This window comes from Notechis scutatus, chromosome 3, assembly GCF_049901735.1.
Source record: "Notechis scutatus isolate UNSWTSFEM ecotype Mainland chromosome 3, rNotScu1.2, whole genome shotgun sequence".
Lineage (NCBI taxonomy): Eukaryota > Metazoa > Chordata > Lepidosauria > Squamata > Elapidae > Notechis > Notechis scutatus.
This window is the reverse complement of record NC_142011.1, coordinates 165,142,657-165,161,969: the sequence shown is the minus strand read 5'-3', so window position 1 is coordinate 165,161,969 and position 19,313 is coordinate 165,142,657.

The following is a 19,313-nucleotide window of genomic DNA, read 5'->3' as shown; positions in this document are numbered from 1 at the left end:
CTATAATTTAAAGTTAAGAAATCCAAGTCTATATTTTTTTTTCAGACTTGCAAAATTTTGAATCTTAGTCTCAGTTTTTTCCCCCTGCTTCATATAACTTTGTTAATTTTTTTCTCTGCCAATCCCACATGCTTTTGTCTAGGATTGGAATTAGATTAGGTGCCATTTGGAACAGGAAATTCATCTTGGGTAATATATTCATTTATACTGCTGCAATAGGTCCTAGCAAAGTACCTTTTAAATGTTCTCTATCAAGATTTTTATTATTATTTATTTCTCACCTCAATTTATTGTAATTCTTCTGAAATATGTCCATGTTGCTCCTAAGCAGAGACATAGGAGCAACATTAGAAACTTCTCAGAGAAACTATTGAACTGAAACAACAAGTATTTTTGTTTTGTGTAATTCCTGAGGAAGTCAGTGTTCTGGACTTGGGCAATGAATGAACTTTAACTCCCAGAATTCCTGACCAGCAAGTATATGTTAAGGGTGCGAAGCGGTATGAAAATTGCAGAAGATTGTTGAATATGCCACATACGCTCCCTTGGATCTTTTATGAGAATATTAGTATATTCTGACTAAAAACTATACTTTAATCTTATTCACAATCGTTAGAACAATATTTTTTTAAAAAAATCCTAGGATCAAATATAAAGTATTATTTAATATACTGAAATCATAAGCAGTTAATGAGTTATGCTAATAGAATTCTGGATACCTTCGTGCTCTTGCTATATCATGTTTATGTTTTTCCAGCATGTAGGTTGACTCGGATGGAGTCAGGGAAATGTTACTGTGGGTCAGAAGGTGAAAATGAATCTGTCTGTGAATTGGCAGAGAAATGCATACTCAGAGCAATTGCCAATTTATATCACTTGCACTACATTAGCTACAGATCAAATAAAGGTCTGAAATGGCTAAACGTTTTCAAAATAGCTGTCAAGTCACAGTTTTGACATCACCCTCTTCCTAAAATATACAGTGCCCAAAAGAAAAGAGACACAATGTAGTAATAGTAAAAGACCTTTCTGATCAGTGTCAGTTTTATTCAGAGATAAAATGAAACAAATGTTTAGAACTACCAAAAGATGCTACTCATAGATCAACATATTTGGTTTTCTTCAAAGATAAATAGTCTCCATTTTATGAGGATGATTATTTCTTAGAAAGCGCATTCTTCCAATTATATAGAGGCATTAAACTTAACTATTTTGCTATGTCCCAGTGGTTCAATCATAAGAATCAGTCAAAGGATCTCTCTGGTGTTGCTTCTCCTCCAAAAGGACATTCAGAAGGAATATAGATTTATATATTATTAGAGTTGTAAGGGACCTTGTAGGTTATCTAGCCCAACCCTCCACCCAAACAGGAGACCCTACACCATTTCTGACAAATGACAGTCCAATCTCATCTTGAAAGTCTCAAGAGATGAAGATCTCACAACTTCCAAAGGCAAGCTCATCCATTGGTTGATTGTTTTCACTGTCAGGAAATTTCTCCTTATTTCCAGGTTAAATCTCTCCCTGTTCAGTTTCCATCCATTTTTCCTTGTCTGGCCTACAGGGAAATAGCTGTTTTTTCTAGAGTCTCAACATCTTTTTTATAATGTGGTGATCAAAATTGGATGCAGTACTCTAGGTGTGCTCTTACTAAGGCTTTATAGAGTGGTATTAGTACTTCACTTGATCTTGAGTGTATCCCTCTGTTAATGCAACTTGAGATTGCATTGGCATTTTTTGGCTACCACTGCATACTGCTGGCTTATATTTAGCTGATTATCCACTAAGACTCCAAGATTCCCACTCACAGTTACTGCTATTAAGCCTGGTTTCACCCAGTCTATAAATGTACTTTTGGTTTTTCTTGCCCAAATGTAGGATTTACTTTTTTTTACATTGGATTTCATTTTGTTAGATAATGCCCAGTGTTCAAGTCTATCAAGATCCATCTGACTCTTGAGCCTTCTTCTAGAGTGTTAGCTGTTCCTACCAGCTTAGTATCATCTGCAATTTTGGTAAGTTCCCCTTCTATTCCCTCATCTAAGTTGTTTATTAAGATATTGAAGACTATTGGGCTTAAGACGGACCCTTGTGGTACCCTGCTGATTACTTCCTTCCATGTAGACTTAGACCCATTAAGGACTGCTTGTTGAGTATGGTTTGTCAGCAGGTTGCAAATCCATAAATCCAGATTTATTGTCCATTTGCATGCCATTTCTTCCCTGAAGCAAGATTCAGAACTAGCCTGGGTTTCACTAATGATTTAAATGGAAGGAACTCAATCTGAGAAAATTATCATTGGTTAGGAATTGTTGAGAATATTCATAGCTCAGGTTGTAGGTTTTGGCAGGAATCTGTTCTCTGAGCTTGCTTTCCCATGACCATTGGGGCAGAACTAACTAGTGGTCAAAAAATCAACATTTCCTTACTATGGATACCTCTGAAAGTTAGGCTTCTTCGTTGGTTGGTTTTGCTTGTTTATTTCAAACTCTGGACAGTGTACCTAAAAAGTGTACATAAAATCAATGTTTTACAGAGACCATTTACATATAAATAAAAACAAAATCACAAGACGGAATCAATCAGGATTTTATCCTGATGCAGCCAGCATACCATCTTCCTATTGCCAAAAAATCCTCAGACCTGTTGAAAAAAATAACATGTTTCTGGAAGGTCAGAGGTTGGTCCCTCAGATAACATGGCCTCATATTATGTAGGGATTTAAAGGTAAAAAGCAGCACATTGAATCAGACCCAAAAGCAAACTGGTAACCATATAGCTCATGCAGCAGTGGGTGTAACATGTAACTACTAGGGGAACATTTAACTGCCCATCCTATTGCATTTCACCAGCTGAAGCTTCCGGATATTCTGGTCCTTGAAAATAAAGTTCTTTGTAAATAAATTTGACAGAAACTTTCAGATTATTTATTTGCTGGTTTATTTATTTATCCTCTAGGCCAGGGGTGTCAAACTCAATTTCATTGAGGGCCACATCAGGGTTGTGTTTGACCTTGGGGGAGCGGTGTGGATTTGGCCAGTGTGGGCATGGCCAGTTCAATGTCATTTGTGTCAGGGGTGCCAGTAGTGGCCAGAGCGCTCTGCCAACAAAAACAGTCTCCCAAGCTCCGTTTTCAGCTGCGACGGCCTTCTGCAACTGTCTGTCAGTGAAAACGGAGCTCGGGAAGGGCATGCAACTGTGGGCCAATCCTTCACTATTTCCAGTGTGGCCACGCAGGCCAGATCTAAGCACCCAGTGGGCTGGAGCTGGCCCATGGGCCTTGAGTTTAACAACCTGCTCTAGGCAATCCAATTGTTTCTTTAAAAGCACAATCCAGATTTTGGGGAAGAAAAGCTTTGCACGAGCTCCATGATTTTTTTTTTCCCTGTCAACTTTGTTTAGAAGTAATCATGTTATAAATAATATATCCGAGAAGATATATTAAGTAAGATAGACTATGAGATGAGTTGGAAATAATCTGTCTGGCTGTCAAGTTAAAAAGTGTTGAATGGTTGAAAGGGCAAAAAAAAGAGGGTGAAGTAAGCCATGGAGGTGAGTAAAGTTCAATGAAAGCTACAGCTTCAGTTTAATGGTTTCTTTAAACATAAGCAGACATTCTGCCATGTGAGTCTCATGTTTTATGAGGGTTTACAAAGGCAACACTTGCCTCATTTGCAATATTTTATCCTTAAATACACACAATGTTTGTTAGTAAATGTGTACTGCAATAGTAATCACTTTACTATAGTCTCCTCAAAGCTTTCTATCTTTTATCACATCTATCTCTGTGCATAGCAATTCTTATATTGAGAAAAGAAAATAGCATTTAAAGTAATCTTAATGGGGGGAAAGTGTATTTGTAGCATAAAGATAAGAATTCCATTCTGTAGTAGAAAATCTCTGTTATCAGAATCTGTTTGATCAAAGCATTCTTTGTCAATTATTAGTAGAACTGAAAATACACTATGCTGTAAGGGGTTTCAACATTTTTATTATCACACATTTTTTCTACTTTTTCACTTTCAAAATTGTAACAATAGTTTAAAATTTCAACACAATTTATTTATTTATAGAAATTAAATAATTGTTCATCTCAGTCACAATACAAGCATAAGAAGAAGAATTATTAAAACAATATTATAACAAAACTGAAGTCCTTAAAACTATAATCCAATCTAACCATAAATGCCAGGTTCTTTTGTGAGACAGGAAATAAATTCAAGACTTTGTGGTATCTAATAAGATTGGGACCATCTGGATCTCAGAGGAAATGCTGTTCCATAAGTCAAACATGCAAGAGAGAAAGCAAAGTCCTGCACCATGTAGGGCTTTATAGGTGACTGCTGACATCTTAAATTACATCTGAAATGCCACTGGAAGCCAGTGTATCTCATGAAGCGGAGGTGTTATGTGGTCATATTGAAATGCACCTAAAACTCCCTGTGCCAGTGCATTCTAGATCAATTGCAGTTTCCAAATGCTCTTCAAAGGCAACCCCATGTAGACTACATTGCAGTAATCCAGCCAGGAAATGAAAAGTCATGAGTCATGGAGTGCAGAACCCCCTGTTCCAGGAAGAAGAGCAGCTGACGCACAAGATGAAATGTAAGGCCCTACGGGTCATTGAGGATCCTCAAATTGTACATCAATTCTACATGGGGAATATCTATCCCATCCATAGTAAAAGAATGAAACACTTTCAGATCAATAATATCTAAAATCCTAGGCCATTTGATCTTGTTAGGGTTGAAATAAAGCATGTTCTTCCATATCTATACTTCTCAACATCCAGATATTTGGAACAAAAATTGATGCCATCACTTGGGCAACCTAGAGCAGAAATCTTTGCATCATCTTTGTACCACAACCTAACCCCATGCCAATGGATGACATAACCCAGCAGTTTCAGGTAAATCTTAAATATGTAATTTCTTATATACCCTTTGAAGGGTATTCCCCCCTCTTTCCTTGTCTTTTGAAAATAATTTAGATTTGTTGTTTTCTTTTTAAATAAGTTTGTTTTAACTGTGTGAAGATTAGACGAAAAACTGATTTTTGTTGTGTGAAGGAACACACGATGTATACAGTACATGGAATAGCTTTCTCTTCTTCTCCCACTCTAAATATCTTCCTGAATTCTCACACTGTGAAATGATATCTCCAGATTTTCTGATCGACCAAACTTGATTCCAGAATTCATCTTATAAAGCCTTCTAGATTTTCCCTTGAATTGAGGAGGAGAGATGAATATCATGGTTGAGGCATCAGGCTAGAAACCAGTAGTCTGTGACTTCTAGTCCCACCTCAGACACAAATGCAGCTGGGTGTCTTGGGGACAAGGCACTCTTCCTCAGCCCTAGGAAGCAGGCAATAGCAAATCACTTCTGAGAAACCTTGCCAAGAAAACTTCAGGGACTTGTCCAGGTAGCTATCAGGAGTTAACATGACTTGAAGGTATGTACATGTATGTGCACATGTACATGCACACACACAAACACACACACATACAAGAATATTCAGTTTTGGACGTCAGCATTTTAAAGCCCTGCCTCTCATGAAAAAAAGAAAGAAATGCCAGATAAGAATTTGTCAAACAATTTATCTTCACTTTCTTTAGTGAGGGTAATATTCTATATTGACTGTTTACTCTTTTATGGTCTGAATTGTGATGCCAGATGCCATCCAAGGATGCTGCAGCCACATTTCCTCCACTTTGATACTTACGATTTATAATAACTAATGGAGACAAACAAAATGATTTGAGGTACAATACAGCAGAAATGCACAATATGAGACTTCAGGTCTTGAAAAGATTCTAATTGTCTCATATATCCTTTTTTAATGTTAACAAAATAATATTTTTAATGTGCCTGAAGAGAAAAATATTAAAAACAAAGATGGCATCATAATTTATCGTTTAGATTAAATGTAAACAAATGTGTATATTAATTTATGTTCTGGATCTGTCATATAACACTTTGCCACTCAAAAGAGAGAGCCCTCTGTATGAACTAAATTAGAACAGAAAAAGTGAAAAAAAAGAAAGGGCATCAAAAGTAAAAGTGCAGTAAGAAACAAAAATAGAAGAAACTAGAAAAGAAAATGTAAAGAAATATATAAAGACAAAAAGAAATGGCTTCTGATATTCTTCATGGTTTTAAGTAATTATATTTTAATCTCTCTATTTGAAGTTACACCTGACATTCTTTCTATAATTTATCCTTGCTAATCATCAAAACCATAAATCCCAAAATCATTTTTTTCATTTTATGTAAAAAGTTTTACATGGTTGAATATTAAACTTTTAAAATCCATTTTATCAATATTTATATATTTGTCCAAGATTTTAGGATGATAGAATGTCCATTCATACTGTTCATATTTCTAACATACATTTGAACTGGCTTCATAAATTCTACATAACTTCTCTGGCATCTTGTATCAACCATATATCATTTTATAAAAAGTCTTCTTTATAGCATAAAATAAATTTCAATCCTTTTAACCACATAGTTTCCATTTGCTTTCCATATGTTGTAACCCAAATGCTTAGCCCGTTTTATAATACATTATTTCACCTGTCCTTCCTCTGTTTTAAATTTCATGAAAAAAGCAAGCAAAAGAAGTATATAATTATGCTTCAAATTCCATCTTACTTTGCTTCAAGCAAGTTTTATTGGTCCAATAAATCCTTTTGTCCATTTTGAATCTTTCCTATAGTCTGAAAAAAATGATATACAGTAAAATCTTATATGTTACTGCAACCATTTAAGTAATGTGATAACTACATTGAGTTGGTCAGTTCTTACAACATTACCTCATCCTGGTGGTAGAAACTTGGGACAGTCACTTCAAATTCCCATGGGCTGGACAAAATTTCAGAGATATTGCTGTTTGACAAAGCTTTGATCAGATTACTGCTTCAATGCAGATTGTTGAAACAGGACATTAAATCTGGTGGATTCAAAACATTCAATTTTTCTAAATGTTTTGCAGATTTGAAGAATTTCCTCTACAGTGCATGGAAGGGGCTGAAAAATGTTGGTACTGACATTAATCCTTGCCCCACTGGTGTATTAACCATTAAGCAAACTAAGCACCTGCGTAGGGCATCACAAAAACTTTTATGTAGCCTAGGCTTGGCTTTGTTTGTACAGTATATACAAAGGAGGGGGACACCAAGATTTGTCAGTGCTTAGAACACCAGTGAGCCTTAATCCACCATTGCCTAGCCCAAGAAACCAGCCAATACATTTTATCAAATCATTAAAGTCTGCCTACTAGAATAACTTGAGTACTCCAACACTGGAGGGTTTTAAGAAGAAATTTGACAATAATTTGTCTGAAATTGTATAGGGTCTCTTGCTTGAGCAGTCTTTGGGGGCTAGACTAGAAGACCTTCAAGATCTCTTCCAACTCAGTTATTCTACTATTCTTTAGGAATGGGAAAAGTAACATCTGACTTCATTCACCTACTCTCATCTAATTTAGTGCAATGACTATAAGCTCTAACTTTGCTCTCTCTTGCATTAATGAAAGAATATATTTCTGTGTTCAATCTGTTAATATTTTCTTCTTGGAAAGGAACTTAATGTTAAAAAATTACACACCAAAAGATCAAATAAATATTTTTTAAAAATGTTCCTTAGCTACACTTCATTTTGCTTCTTTATTTCTGATACTTTAAGTATTACCATTAGTACAGTTGAGGAAAAAAATATCCTGTATTATTGTTCTATTATTTTTCAGTTTGGTGAAATAGAATTTGTTTATGAAGTTTCTTTGATGGGAGAAATGAATTTCATAAAATTGTCCTAGATGGAATGTAATATTGTTGCACTTTAGATATAAGGAAGCTAAGAGATTCTTTTCTGTCATTATATATCTTCATTTTCACTGAATAATTCACATCTGGTTTAAAAGCCCCAAAAGTCTTTCTCGCAAATATACAGATACTACAGCAGAGCTTAGGTGATTGATCTGTAAGTATCTTGGACAGAATACAGTGATTACTAGAAATCGGCATGGATTTGTGAACAACTATTGTCACATTAAACTTTTTTAATGTTTTGCTTAAGGAATATCCTTAGTAGCACAAAAGTGCTTTGTCAAAAGGCAACTGGACCTTCTTTGTTTTTGCTTGAAGACATTTATTTCACTTTTCATCCAAGAAGCTTCCTCAGTTCAGCACCTTTGGGACAACCATGACCTGAATGACTGAGAATTCCATAGAAACTTCCTTAGTAGATTGTGGAAATAGATATAAAATACCTTGACTTCAGAAAACTATTTGATAGTTTTACATAGCATTCCATAGCATTCTTATTGGCAAGCTAGTTAAGTACATCTAGAACAGGGATGTCAAACTCAAGGCCCATGCTCTGGATGCATCACACACTGGCCATGCCCTCGCCTGGTTTAGTGAAGGAGAAAAAAAGTCATAATACATCATGTGACAATGCCATGACGATGCAAGTTTGACATCCTTGATCTAGAAGGAATATTTATTGAGATGACAGATAGCTTGAAGACCATATTCATAAAGTACTCATCAGACTGAACCGAGATATTGATTGGAGTGCTACAGGATTTAGGGCTTGTGCACCTCAACATTTTCAAATGTTTAGATGACACAAAACTGGGAAAGACAGCCAATAAACCAGTAGAAAGAAACAATGATCTTGATAAGTTAGAAAACTGGGCTTAAAATAACAGAATTAAATTCAATAGAACCAAATGCTAGGGTTTTTTAAAATTATTATTTAGGAAATAAAAATGAAAGGAATATATAAAGGCCTGAGAATAATGAATGGGAAAAGGACTTGTGATTAGCTGATTCCAAGCTGAGTCAGCAAGGTGATGAGGTTGCCAAAAAAACATCTATAAGTTCAGGCTATATCAATAAATATATAATTTCCATATTAAAGACAATATTTTTTTCCATTTTATGCATTGGTTAGACCCCACGTTGAATATTGTATACGGTTCTGGAAACCAGAACTTTAAGACTTTAAGAAAACTATTGGGAAACTAAAATAAGCAACCAAAAAAAGGCAGTAAGAATATTGAAAGAATTGGATCCTATAAAATTAAACTGAAACAACTTACTAATTTCAGCTTTGAGAAAACAACTGAGAATGAATATGATACTTCTCAACTACCTAACAGGTCAACAATTCCAAATGATAGGACAGGGACATCTAAAGTAATGCAAAGACAGACTGCAGTTGAAAGCTAGAAAAATGTCCTCACCCATAAAATATCAAGAGGTGGGTTTCTCATTACTGAATATATGAAAGAGAGGATGGGCAGGTGGGGGGTGGATTTGATGGCCTAAAATTAACTACCTTATCTCACTCTGATTTGATTCTCCTCTTTGAAATTTCTCCAGAGGTCTGCTGTGTCCTTGCTTTACATTCTACAATTAAATGTCAAGGGCGTTTATCATGAGGCTACTTCGTCTATTTGGTCTTTTCAGTTTGAGATATGCGGGAAATCAAAATGGTTTCAGGGTGAATAAAAGACATGTCAGAAGACAATTCTGGTTACAGCCTCGGCCACTCCTTTCAACAATGAAACAAGTTCAGATATGTAACAATTTTCCAAGAAACTTTGAAATCTCTTATAAATAATGTAGAAAAAAAAAACCAGAAGCTTCTTTCTTTAATGATAAAATTGTAAGACAAGATTTCAGACTCTGTTGTAGCAGGATTTTCTCTCTCTTCCAAGTTCTGCAGTTGTATAATAATTGCGAGAATGAATAGGTCTCTAGGCAAATATATATCTGTCTTCCTGCCACTGGATCTATCAGCACCTGTTTATTTCTGTCGATTTAGTTTAAATTTCTCCAAGAGAAATATATGGTTTTCTTCAAATGCTGTTCTTGGGTTCAGACAGATGGCCATCTTGACTATGTGACAGTTCTGGCTAAGATCCATGCCATGCTGTCATGTCTGACTAAGCACATGGTAAATATAACTGTTTTGAAGTTCTTCATTTTAGAAAAGTCTGTTATGACTATACCTCTTAAGTTCTGTTACTCTTCACTATGTACAAATGCTTCATCTGAAGAGAACAGCCTTCAGAGGGCAGTTGCCTTTAGGATATGGTACGCTGAACATAACACAAATGAGAGTAGGAGAGGAAAGGAAGAAAATGTACAACTAATTGTATTGCTGTAAACTCTTGTCAGATCAAAGTTAGAGGGTGTTGCCCTTAGGAAAAGGATACATCTAGCAAATGGTGGAGTTTGCAGAAGAACTGCTTGAAAAATAGTGTGAAACAAGCAAATGTCAGATTGTGTATCTTGCAAATGTCTTACACAGAAAAGTTTTATGAAGAAAGGAAGTGGCAAAGGAAAAAAATAGGTGGAATGTATTTGGAAAGGAAAAGTAGTGCTTTGAAGTTCAAATTTTACCAGATTAATTTAAAGAAAAAAACAAACCCTAATTCACAGTCAGGGAAAAAAAATCAAAAATCAGAAAATAAGTTTTTGTGTGAGCAAAATTCAACATTAACTGACCAGCAAAGACGTGGATAGAAGAAAAGATGAAATGAAGTTTTCTCAGCATGAGTCAGATCCATACAACTCCCATTTTCTATTCTTCCTGGCAGTATTTCAGAGGACTCTTTCTCACTTGTGGGGATCAAACAGTAGCCTGCAACCTTGGTAATGTTTGGTGGCTTGAGAGCACTCTTTCTACCTTTTAACTTATCTTTCATCCTTGCTTTTATCTGAGTGTCATACAATATTAATATTGTTTTAACTATGTCTTTATATGATTTATTTTATCCGTGAACTGTCCAAAATTACTTATATAGTGAGATGAGTAGTGCCTAAATTTAATAAAGAAATATGTACAATTAAATAAATATGTTGTCACCTTCTAATGCAAAGCATTTGTTCTTCCACTAAGCTTCTCCAACTGATTCTTGTTTACCTGGTTGCTAAACTTAACACATAGGCTGCTCTTCAGGACTGTTTTAAGAAAGATTGAAGTAGAAGCTTCAACATTTGTTTACCCTTAAATAAAACCTTATCAGATTAATATTTTGAAGAGCTTTCCAGCTTTTTGTATGAAAAGTAACCTTAGACCTGAAAAGTGCATTTTAATACCTTTTTAAGTTTACTTGCTACAATTGGTACAATTTGTTCCATTGGGGAAAATCCTTGACAATGTTTTCCTTTCTTTTATAAATTTCTAGCTCTGTTTTTTCAATTATCCTCTTCCACAGTTCTGACATATTAGTTCACAAATCAGCTGAGCTATGAGATAATCTGTTGTTTTTTGGCTTAGTAGGTTGTGTGAATGTATTCCTTATATTCTTGCAGACTAGGCTAGAATCTGATCTTATTTCATTACATTGAAACACATATAGTCCCAAGCATATGAACATTGACCTAAGTTTGTAATGTTTATTTTCTCAAGCTGAAGGCTTTTTCTCAACAGGAAATAAATTCCATATTCTTCGGAAATGAGATCTCATCATCTAAATGCATTGTCTTTTGTATATGATCCTGTGATCCTATGCAGAATTACTTGGAAGCAAATGCCACTGGACACTCCAAATTTTAATTCTAAATGCGCAAGCCTATGATTTAAGTTTGGATCAACCACTATATTTGCTCAAAGTATGAGGTAACACATCCTCTAAAAGGCTCCTTGTGAACATCTCAAAGGGACTTGTAACATTAACTGAGAGCATATGTGTCCATGCACAGAAGACATTGCTCTAGCATTGCTGCCAAAGATGGTTGTGAAGTGATTCCAAACTGGTTATCACAAGCTGAGGAATGTAATCTTCATGGAAAACATTAATATTACTTTGGCCTCCTTACAGATTATCCGAAAGTTACTTGCTCTGGGGACTGGGAGAAAAAAGTCCTGTAAAAAGTCAAATGTACTTGGATTATTTATGTTTGTATCTTCTAGGTATGTTTGACCAAAGCACTCAATTTTCCCCACCAGTAACTTACATTACCTGAGATTATTGGAGTTGTAGTCCACTACATCTAGGGCAGGGCTGTCAAACTCCCTGCCCATGGGCCAGATGCGTCATGCTCTGGCCATGCCCACACCCGGTTTAGTGAAGGGGGGGAAAGTCCTGATATGTTACATTATGCTGCTGTGACGATGTGAGTTTATACCCCTAATCTAGGGATACCAGTTTTGAGAAAGCTATGTTTAGCTTTCTCTACTCTCAGATATCTCATCCACACTATCTTTTTAAGGCTAAAAATTTTGCTTTACTCAAGAAATCTTCTCTATTAGTTGCTATGCATACATCTCCCTTTTAGGAAGGTATCACATTGTCTTCTTTATTTTCTGAAGTTTTTGAATAGTTAAAATTACTGCAATGGCTGTATTTTGAAATGACAACAAATATTCAAGTTCTGGTTAGGTCTTATCTGATGCTAGTAAACATGTTCAAAATGGAAGGAGAGGGGGAAAATCTCTGACCCTTATGCTTAAATTAAGCCATAAATGGAAAAAACAGCATGCTGACAAATTTGTTTTTCTAACCTTTACATGCTGATAAGCATTTTGTATTTTCTAAAGAGATTAAATCAGAAAGAATATGAATGAATATTCTATTTAATATTTTCTGTTCATTGGGAAATTGGCAAATCTACCAGGAGGAATGGCTGCCTCAAATGGAAAATGTCATTTGTTAAAAAGGTCTATGCCACAAAATGCTGACAGCATTAGTCTGAATCTAAATGTACTATTTCCACAGATATACAGTATTTTACTAACTCCTTGAGTTTTATCAATGCTGAACCTTATTTAAAATTTCAGAAAAAGATAAATTATTTGTAAACATACCATCATTTAAATTGGAGTAGTTAAAAAGCAAGACATTTGGAACATCTTTTATTTACCTAATAAATGTAAAATCATTGATTTTCCTCCACCCCTTTATTTCTAGATAATTATGTTGAGATTAATGGCAGAAATAGAAAATGTGGAATTACTTCATTCCTTTAACTGAATTTTGGCATAATTTCACAGCCTTCTGTTTATTGGCTGTCCATCTCTTTGCCAAGTTAGTCTCACTTCCTGGGTTGATCTGGTCCAGATCATCTGCATGTCCTTTCCAGTAAATTTTGTGTGTTTCCTGTCCCAATAATTACTGGTTCTTAATTGTTTCTGTGTTTATACATTCTACTAAGCTATAATAAGCTTATGTGTTCAAAGAATTCAGCCAATTGTAGCTTATTCGGTAATTAATAATTAAACAAAATATGGTGTAGCAGAATTTGTGAAACCAGTCTGTAGAACTATTTAGTTTTGCCTCTATTAGATTCAGTTTCCAGTAGAACATGAAGCTGAGCTGTTGTTTCATTCTGATTTTTCTTTTTTAGACTCAGTCTTATTTACATACTTGATTTCCACCATTAATGGTCCAGGTGATCCATTATAGAATTTGTAGGAAAGACTATTTTCCCAGCAAAAAAGAGGTAGGATACTTCAGATTAAGTGGATCTGAGCCAGCAAAAAAGGAAGTGTTGATTAATTCTTTTCTTCTAAGTTGTTTGTCCACTCAAGGTTGCCCCCTTGGAAACTATTTCCTATACCAAAGAAAAAGGATATGTAATTGTCTGTTGCTCTATGGGAATAAAATACTGAGACAAAGATTTTGAGTAGGTTGACAAAATGTACTATATGCTACAACTCATTAATTTGGAGATTGGTTCATCCAAATATAGATTTATCTCCATTATCTGTTTATTATGATTATTAAATAGTTGCATGTGTGCATATGTTCTTCTTCTTCTTTTTTTTTTTTTACAGTCCCTTTTTCAAATAGATGCTATTCCGGTCCCACTGATACTTCTCAAGAGAAATGTGAAAGCATAATACTGTTCAGTAAAATAATGTCAGTGGAATCACAAATTAGTTGAATATAATTCTTTAATTCTTTAATCCTTTTTTTATATTGCCACATTTTTCTTTGATGCCATGCCAGATTTTATGGAAGTTTTGATGAATGACCTGCTTGAACAATTTTCCAAATACTGCTTCTCTAGAAAATGGCTACTGCTAATCTGTCTAAAAAAGTGACAGAGTCTTAGATTAGCATTTGCCCTGATTAAATCTCTAGCTAGTGGATTTCAACTCATTGGACAACACAGTTTCTATGTACATTTAGTTGAGAGTAAATCTCACTGAACCCCTTGGAGTTTATTTTTTTATAAAAGTTTATAAATACAAAAATGGCTTCCAATTCAAGGCAGGGTCAAAACTATCTATCCTCCTAACCATACCCATGGACTCCAAATCCATTGGCAATCTCAATTTTTCTCTCAGAATTCATGGGAACCTAACCTTACCCTAAGTGTATTTTCAGAGAATGCAATCCAATTTGGGTACAATTCACCTAGGGTTAAAGATAAGACCTGAAGAATTTGAAGAGGAAAATGGACATTGCCAATGGATTTGGAACACTTCGATATGTTTAGGAGAGTACATACTTTTCGTGTATGTCTTATCTAGGTTTTCTAAATCCACTAAGGCAGGGGTAGGGAAACTTGGCTCTTATGGACTTCAACTCCCAGAATTCCTGAGTGAGCCATAAAAGGTTCCCCATCCCTGGCCTACTGGTTTTTCAGTTGTGAGGGAAATCAATTTTTGACTTGAATGGGACTGTTTAATATACAAAAGAACATGTCTTACATTTGTATATTAAACAGTCCCAAAGGGACTGTTGTTCTTCATATGTCCTATTCTTTATATGTACTGCATTTGTATATTAAACAGTCCCATTCAAGTCAAAAATTGATTTCCCCCACAACTGAAAAACCAGTAGGCCAGGGATGGGGAACCTTTTATGGCTCACTCAGGAATTCTGGGAGTTGAAGTCCATAAGTGATAAAAGAGCCAAGTTTCCCTACCCCTGCACTAAGGTTTAGGGTTAGGTCTACATGAAATAATACAGGAAAATGGACATCACCAATTGATTTCCATCCCTTGGGTATGGTTAGGAGCAGTCATATATTTTCAGTGTGCCTAATCTATGTTTCCTGAGAAAATACACAGAAAAATCCCATTAGGATAAAATTCACATGGGATTAGGGTTAGGTCTCCATAAATTCAGAGAGAAATGGAGATCACCAATGGAATAGGAGCCCATGGGTATGTTTAGGAGTGTGCATTCTTTTCAAGCCTGCCTTATCTCCCTATCCAGAGAAATTATATGGAAAAAACCATTTTGCAGAAGATCCACTTAGGGCCTATGTGGAGTTTCCATGTTTTTCATTTTCCCATGTCTTTCCTACAAAGCCTAGATAAGGCGGGCTCGAAAAGTAAGCATGCCCCTAAACATGCCCATGGACTCCGAATCCATTAGCAATCTCCTTTTTTTTTTTCAGAATTCATGGGCCACCTAACCATAACCCTGAATGGATTTTCTACGAATGCAATCCAAATTGGATAAAACCCACCTATTGATTAGTATGGTTAGGAGTGTGCATATTTTTCAGGTCTGCCTCATCTAAATTTCCTGGGAAAGACATCAGAAAATGAAATACGTGGAAAGTCCACATAGGCCCTTAAGTGGATCTTCCGCAAAATGGATTTTCCCATTTAGTTTCTCCAGGTAGGGAGAAAAGGCAGGCTCGAAAAGAACGCACTCTCCTAATCATACCCAGGGGTCCGATTCCATTGATGATGTCCATTTTCCTCTCCAAATTCACAGAGACCTAACCCTAACCTTAAGAGGATTTTACACAAATAGGTTTTTCCATGTATTTTGCAAGGAAACCTAGATAAGGCAGGTGCAAAAAGCATGCATGCTCCTAACCATGCTTTTTGGTGCCAAACCCATTGGCAATTTCCATTTTTCTTTCTAAATTCTTGGGGACCTAAACCTAACCCTAAGTGGATTTTACACAAATTGCATGTTCCCATGTATTTTGCCAGGAAACGTAGATTAGGCACACTGAAAAAGTATGCCTGCTCCTAATCATACCCATGGGGTCTGATTCCATTGATGGTGTCCATTTTCCTCTATGAATTCATGGGAACCTAACCCTGACCCTAAGTGTATTTTATCTGAATAGGATTTTTCCATGAGTTTTACTATACATAAAGCAGGCTAAAAATGTATGCACACCCCTAACCATATCCCTCAGCTCTGAATTCATTGGTGATGTCCATTTTCTTCTACGAATTCATAGGAACTTAACCCCAACCCTAGGTAGGTTTTATCCGAAAAAGATTTTTCCATGTATTTTCCCAGGAAACCTAGATAAGGCAGGCACAAAAAAGGATTTCCGCTCCTATACCCATACCCAAGGCCTGCAAATCCACTGGCAATATCCATTTTCCTCTATGATTTCATGGAGATCTAACCCTAACCCTAGGTGGATTTTATCCAAAGTAGATCGCATTTGCAGAAAATCCACTTAGGATTAGGGTTAGGTCTCCATGCATTCTGAGAGAAAAATGGAGATCGCCAATGGATTTGGAGCCCATGGGTATGGTTGGGAGCATGCTTACTTTTCAAGCGTACAGTACTTTACCAGTCCAAGAAACATTAAATTATTTTTAGTTTCAAATGTACAATTAATTTCATATTGTTATCTAGTTTTAGCATTTTTCTATGAATCAGATCTCAAGGGGAAAAATCTGAAATATGTACCATATAATGCTTGACATTGATAAGCACAATACTTATTCCATCTAAATGACATTGAAGAGGCTTAAATTGATTTCAATAGCAATTCTTAGCAGCTCTCAGCTGGGTTCAGGGAGCTGGGTTAGAAATGGAAGGTGGTAGTTGTGATTATACATGCATATGATATTGAGGGGAATGATATGTTTCTGCTGCCATGACAGCTATCTTGGCATTTTTGACTCCTGAGGCATGGACATTGGTTGTGTACCTTAATCTTAATCTTGCTTAATTAACAGCAAGAGTAAAATTTTGACTCAATTGATTCAATAGAATTGAATATATCACCTTTCTGAGGAAAACAGTGAATTTAAATATGCTTATCATTACGTAGATTCCTCTAAATTAACAGTATAGATGTTGATCTTTATTGTTACACCAAAGAGAGAATGTTGTCATGAGAATGACAACAAACTTCCTAGATTGGGAATACACATAATTTTATGCCAAGCGGAATCAGTGCTGGGGAACACATGGCTTCTGTCACGTAAAAGCAAAGGCAAATATTCCAATCCTTCCCTGTCCTGATAGAAAAAAACAACAAGCCTGTTCTTTTAAAATCAGAGATAGAGCTAGGGATATGTAGAAAGAAATTACTGTGCATGAACCAGGAAAAAGTAGGTGATACCATGACAAATGGTTAGAATTACTGCACATTCTGTGGGAGGTCCGGGGGGTGGGGAGGGGATCAGATGATTTTGCTCCAGGAACCCAGTTATGTCTAATAAATACATTTGCTGTATTACATCTTAATTTATTTTATTTGCTGTATTTGAGTCCAATATTATTTATATCTCCATAGAGCCACAGTGCCTGTAAATACTCAAGCTTTTAAAGTATACAGTTATTGATTATTATTTTTTAGTTTCATATCATGCTACAGTCTTGTGACTTACAGCAATGCACATGATATGCAAAAGAATTAAAATACCCATGGCATGATTAAAACAACAAGAATAAACTCAATATAAAACTAACAAACATACATTGTAACAATAAAATTAACAAATACTTTTTTTATGTAAAAAATGGAACAGGAGGTATGCATCTCTAGAAAAGTTCAAAACCTGAAAGCCAAAGTAATGAAAGAGGGCTAGCCTGATCTCCATGAGATCATCCCACACATTTTAGCTCTGGCTTCCATTAACATTGGGCAGTGTGCGGGTACATTTTAAGAAGTCTTTCCCTCAAAGATCTATACATGTTGGGGAAGATGGTTTTGCAGAGATCTATAAAGGGCTTTATAAGTTAAAATCAGCATTTTAAATACATTGGGTTGGACACGATCTTTCTTTCAAAGATCATGCATTTTCCTTGGAAATTCATTAAACTCAGTGAAACTCTGAGACATTATTATACATCAATCAATTTTGTCATCTTTAAGTTTAGCCAATTTGCCTCTGGAGTTGTAAGGTAAATTTGAAGTTGTATTATGGGTTTAGCCCTGATTGCTATTAAACAGTATAAATTTCTTAGTGTTGTTACCAAGTGAGTGCTAATAAACAATAATTTATATGAAAATGAGCTTGCATTTTATATTATCTGCTTCTACAGAATGCTGCTTGTACACTCTGCAGCTGAAAGATTTTTCAGTAATAGTGTATGGATATCAACACAGTCCTTTGCCTCTATTGACTGATGTTTTTATAAATGTTTTAATTATTATATCTATTGGCTTCCTCAACATTCCTTCATTAAATAAATGTGACTTTTTAACAGCAACTAGAGTGACATTGATATTGGACTTGAACTATTTTTCCTCAAATTCCATTCTGCTCATCTTTACATAATATAATGTTTTAATTTATTTTATTTTTTGATCAATAAGAGTTTTGGAGAAGAAACTCGTTGCTTTTTCTACTATAATAAGTTCATTTTCAGTATGTAAGATATTCTTGATTAATTTGGAAAAACCCATACAGTTTTATTTCTTTGTATTCCAGTATTGAAAATATTTTCATGCTTAGAAAGTATAGTTTAAGAAATGGTATTTGCTTATTGTCAGCCAAGCCTGATTATGCTTATTATGTGTTGATGAAAAGAAGGTTGGAAAATATATTTACAGTAATGGTGCTTCCCAAGTTTATATTTGAAAGAAAACAGTGGTTTTGATGTGATGACTCTTCCCTGCCCTGCTGTGATACATATTTTCCTGCTATGATGGGATTTGTTGTAGCCTGCAGATGTGATGCCATTTCCAGCAGGATTGTCTTAATATAATCTAAGTGGGAAAGTCTGAAAATTTTGAATTTTTGAATCCATAAGTGTTTCAAGGATCTAGAATGAGTAGCTTTGTTTAGATTTACATTTTGGAATTTAACAGCAGTAAGTATCTAAATGTTAACCTTATATTATTTGCTTACCTGTCTTATGAGTCATGATGGCACATTGTTAGACTACAGTACTGCAGGCTACTTCTGCTGATTGCTGGCTGCCTGAAGTTTGGAAGTTCAAGACTCACCAGTTCAAGATTGACTCGGCCTTCCATCCTTCCAAGGTTGGTAAAATGATGATCCAGATTGTTGGGGGCAATATGCTGATTTTTTAAACCATTTAGAGTGGGCTGTACTACACTGTGAAGTGGTATATACTGTAAGTCTAAGTGCTATTGCTATGTACAGATAACCAAAATATTT